Below are 5,623 nucleotides of genomic sequence, written 5' to 3' on the forward strand. Positions count from 1 at the left end.
TCAAGTAAATCTGTCTGTGAAAGACAATTTGCTATAAATCATGACAATTAAACAGATAAAGAGATATTATTGCAGTCAAATATACTCTAAGTTTATCGTGATAAAGATCCATTGGCTGGCTATTGTATCAGTTTTTTGTTTATTCGGTTATAAAAGTTACTCTTTGCTGGTGGTAGTCCCATATCCTAAAATTTCAAAAAATTCCACCGATTTTTCACGTTATCTGTGTCTCTCTTTGATTTCTAACGTAGCTGTTACTTTTTGTAAAAATTATGCCAATATTTTGGCTTTAAGCAGCAAACTATGAATTTAGTGACTTGAGAATTTAGCTGACGTCAACATTGTCAGATTCACACTGTTTATCTATTGTTTTGATTCACGGTTTAAATTGGACATTGTGTCACTCTTATTATGGAATGAAAGGTTAAGTACGAGATGATAAAAGAGAGCCACTTTATGAAATTTCATGCCTGCCATTTGTTTGTTAATGTATCTTGTGTTTCGTTCTCACACTAGTGCATTTTTTTAATAAGTCAATTTTTTGGCTCGCACGAGCAAATAAAATTGGGTTTTTAAAATTGAAAACAAAATTGTTTTTCTTGGTGAAAACTTTGCAGACATCTTTGGAACACATCTATCTATCCATTTACGGTGTTTTTATAAACCGTGGTAGCAGCTATCTTATTGAGATATAAAATCATTGTCTTGTCAAACCTTTGTTTGTCATTTATGATTTTGTAATATGACTTATGTGGGTTTGATTGGAGGAGACGAAGTTGGGAGTTGAGACTGCTTTATCAGTCGGCTTTATAGTGATAGCATTCAGAGATGAAGGAAAGATATTAACATATATGACTTTATCATGTGATGTATATCTTAATTCTATTTGATTGCTTCTAGCTGATGACTGTCGAGGAAATAATTTCACCATTCACCTTTTTTTGTTTAATCAATTTTCAATGAAATATCTCTTGATCTTGTATTGAGTGACCGGAGGGGGGGGGGGTGCTGTGGTTTATGAGATCATCGTTACCTTAGTATTTCAGTGCATTTAATGAGTTTCTTCCACCCACCACCCTGTACGATCTTATAAACGGCCTCGATAAATATTTAGTTCAGAATTTGAAAGAGTTTCGTGATCGTTGCCCAACTAATATATTGAAGAAACATAAAGGAACAGCACATAGTGGAACCTCATTTTTTGTTCTATTTTACTTCTATCTTTTTTTGTAAATTTCAAACAGTTGCACCTTATTTAATATAGCTACATATATATATGTGTGTGTTCTTTAAAATAAATATTTTCTTATGTACAATATGTTTCTCTTGCATCGAATGTCAAGCGATTCGTATTCTTCTTGTTCATAATCATGTCTGCATGAGTTTTTAACTGATAGAGGACTATAAAGACAATATTCTTGTACATATAGACTTTGTGTCTTCGTTTGGTTGTTAACTATGGTTAAAGTATTGACATATGTAGATTATGAAGAGTGGAATACTTTTGCTTTGAGCTGTTTCCGTTCGAGCGTTTGTTGTGGTAAAAATTTTCACAATGATTATTGTACAGTTGAATGAGCAATTGCTTCTCGAAGTCGTTAAGACTTAGTTAAACTTTGCGGTTATTTTTTACCAATTTTGCTTCCCCAACTTCTTCAATCTCGTGTTTTTGCGCTTACCACGAGTGGAAATGTGTTGTTGAGAAAAATGGTGCTGTAGTTAAATGCACGGGTTTATAACCACTGCAAAATTCACCTTCATGCGGTGGGAAATAAGAGGTATAGTTTCCTGCTGTATTATGATATACAACTCCTTCTCTCATGTATATTGGGTAGTGAATGCCATGAGCCATACTCAGAGTATCAAAACTATCCTCTCCATGTTCACTTATGTGTCATTTTTGTTTTTATCTGCGATTTTGAAACCAAATTTTCACTTGTGTTCGAACCAGGCAAATCATTCTGGCAAGGTGTTTTCGTTTGGGCGCTAATAAATATCTTTGCTGACGAAATCTTCTTTCGAATTCAAACGTCTGAGCCTTCATGAAAAGGACGCGTCATTTTCGTTTCTTCTGTGTTGCTTTTATGCTTTCGTGCCGGGTTTCTGTGTCAGAGTTTGATAATGTTCTGATCGCTTGTTGAGCATCTGCTGTAGAAAAGATATTATGATTCGTTAATTTACAAAAGAAGTGAACAAATTATTTTAAATTATTCTCGCTATCACATGAAAATCCATGCCTTCCTTTCAAAAGCTCATCAAATGTAATTACATTATAAGAATACTTTCTTTGCCAGAACTACATATGAGTACTCGATGGCTTATCATACGAGCAAAAATTATTATTTCAACTTATTATCTTCCAAAAACTCGTTATGTTTAGCATATATAAGTGACTAGAGGAATTTAATTGAGCAGTAAAGTTGTAACCGCTTAGCTGTGGTCATTGATAATGACTTGTTTAAAGTCGTATCTCAAAACCCATTTTTGATGTCTGGCCTTACCTTTAAGGCTCGACTCCTATCTGTAAAGGTCATTGTTCACCGAAGTTGTAGATTGTCTTGTTCCTAGTTTATCCAGCGAAGATCCTTTTGAAAGGGACTCCATTGTGCGTTTTACATCGACTTTGGATTCTTCTTCCTTACTTTGAGGCATCCTCAATATGTCTCGCACAGAGTAGGCTGTCTTCCTTGCAGATGTTTCCATTATTTGATTGATTAAAGTACAGATAAATGATGTCTTTTTTCTTTTGAATGCTCTATATTCTTCAGTCGAAGATCTATATAGCTCCTTCCTGATTGAACGTCTAACGACCCTGCATAAGACAAGTCTTGAAAACACGACACTTTATCTTTAAGCTGAGAAGATAAGGTAATTGTTTAAAGAAGTAGTGGGACTTTGAGGCGTGTGTCATTTTGACACCTCGATAACTGACAATAAACATTTCATTGTCGACAACAGCAAATATGTCTTCTTCATACTGTGCTCACTACAGCCACTCGGAAGTGCAAATTGATGGCCTTTAACAAACGTGAAATGACTTAAGACCTGTGCCAATTTGAGTAGCTAAAAGGGTTCGTACTTCTCTTAATCTAAGTGAATTTCTTTATTTGTCTTCGGGCTAGAAATCGGAGTGTCCCATTTACTAAATTATTAGGAATCGTTATTCTTAACGTGCTTTTTGTTTAAAATACATTACTGCAATAAGCAGTTTAATTGATTAAAGTTTAAAAATAAACAAGCCTTTTTATTAGCGTATAGTAAAAACAAATTTTCTGATTAAACGACAGTTTGTGGAGGATTTTACTGCCGGTCCTTGTACGTGTAAGTTTTAAATCATATTTGTGTCGTTAACTGGCGTTATACATTTTTATTTCAAAAATCTTCTTCATATCTTACCAGAATTCCTGCATTGATAATAACAGACTTGTTCACCCACAAAGATAGTGTAAATACCGGATGTATATGAATATGATATGTGAAAAGGGTTTCTTTTAAAACCACCAGATCTAATCCTGGATTAGTTTTGAGCTTTCAAAATACTTTCAATGTGAAGTAATCCTTTGTGTAAGACGAATATTTTGCATAGTGTTGTGGCGTCAACGCGACGAAACTCTGGAAAAACTCTCAGATAGAAGACCTCAACATCTCTGAACTAAAATAGAAGTTCTCGTTGTTCTCTGTGTTAATGAAGAATCGTGCTATCTTAAACTGTATCCACATTATCAGAAGAGTACTAACTTTTTTATGTCTGTAAACCTGTCAACGTAGTTAGTGTCGATTTAAACTAACTTAAAATTTTATTTAGTTTTGCCCTAAGCTATTCTTTATGATAACATTTCATTTTTTAAATGCAAATTATGTTAAGCTTATGCTGTGTAAGACATCGAAAGACGTGAGCGCAATATTTATGGTCAAAATGATATATTTGTGGTGTCAACCATTTGAATGGTGACAATCGTTTCTATGGTGACAATCTTACCAATAGAGACCACCGTTATCTGTGGTGACAATCATGTTATGGTTTATTGACAACCTGACTTGTCTATGGTGACAACTACCATATTATTGACCTATTTAATCAATATTTCCAAATGGTTGTTAAGCTTAGTATTTAGATGGCAGTTTTGAATCTATTACCACAAAATTTACGACTGCATAAATTTTATTGATTGTTTGATTGATTGATATTATTGATTAGAGTCAAGATTACTCATTGGAACTCTACGTTAGGTGCCGTGTGTGTCCGGTCTGGCAGGCAGCGGATGTAAAATAGTGGCATAGGAAATGCGGAAGACTTCACGAAAATTACAAAGGAATCATCTTTGTGTTTTGTACTTGTGTTTATTCCTAATGATATGAATCATTAAATAATATGATTAAATGTTATTTTGACGTGAATGGATCAGTTGATGTACGGCGGCGAGTTTAAATTGATTTGTAATTATTTGTAGTGTCTAAAGCATTATGTATTCTCGAAAGCACCTGTTCTGTTATCTGCTGCATTTGGTTATGAGTTAACTTAAATACTGCCGAACTGTTGAAAAGAAACTATTTTTCAGGTATATATTGAAGCCATATCAGTATTTTCCACACAGTGAAGATATTTTCTCATTTTAGTGACTTTAACATTATTAAAGTTCAAGTACAAAAGTTCAAGTATAAAAGTATAAAAGTATAAAAAGTATAAAAGTAATATAAAAGTAAAAGTATGAAAAGTTCAAGTACAACAGACCCTGCTGAAAAACCTTTACAGGTATTTGACCTCTTCAATAAGCTACAAAATTGCATCAAATATCAATAATAATAGTGTTGATTTCAAGGCTAGTGTCAGTATATTTGTAACCATTCCTAAGAGTAAGTCATTCTTCATTAAGAAATCATTACACCATCATTCATTTCATTGTAAAGCTAGTTTTTCTACTTAAAACTTGCAAATATTTGGTTTTGCTTTGTATTGTAGTTAAGTTTAATGTTTGAGTAAAATTGTGGGTTAATTAACCCCCATATTTAGTGTATAAATGTATATGTGTTTACCTTAAATTACTTAGAAAATGAGAGTTTATTTGATGAATTGTTTAAAATGATGATACTAAAAACTAACGTATGTAAGTCTTATTATTAAAAACTGTATTTCCTATTCATCATGGTTCAAATTAACCTTTTGTATTTGTCTTATTCTTCTTCATCACAGATCTTATTACCAGTCAATTTTTTTGTACAACATTAACTACTCCATTATTGTTTTTCATATTTTCCCTAGAAGCAAACGGTTGTCATCAGTAAGGTGTCTTCCATATGGATGACTTTGAAGAAGACTTTCAATTCATCGATTATAAATTCCCACCAACATCCCCTACCATCAATAATATCGATGGTAAGGTGACATGTGACTTGACCAGCTATGATCCTTCTCCAGATTTTCCTGTGAACATTTATTCTCATCCTCAGCTGCAAGTTTTAAGATTTTTACCAACTACATTACGATCCCCATGAATTGGGCAGAATGGAAAACTTGGAACATTTGGTATTGTGTCGTAGAAAATGAAAATGAGGAAAGCCCTCCATTTATCATTCCAAATCTTTAGGTAATCTTAGCCAACTCAAGGTGTTGGATTTTGAAACA

The sequence above is a fragment of the Xenia sp. Carnegie-2017 genome, unplaced genomic scaffold (assembly GCF_021976095.1).
Source record: "Xenia sp. Carnegie-2017 unplaced genomic scaffold, XeniaSp_v1 HiC_scaffold_23, whole genome shotgun sequence".
NCBI lineage: Eukaryota > Metazoa > Cnidaria > Anthozoa > Malacalcyonacea > Xeniidae > Xenia > Xenia sp. Carnegie-2017.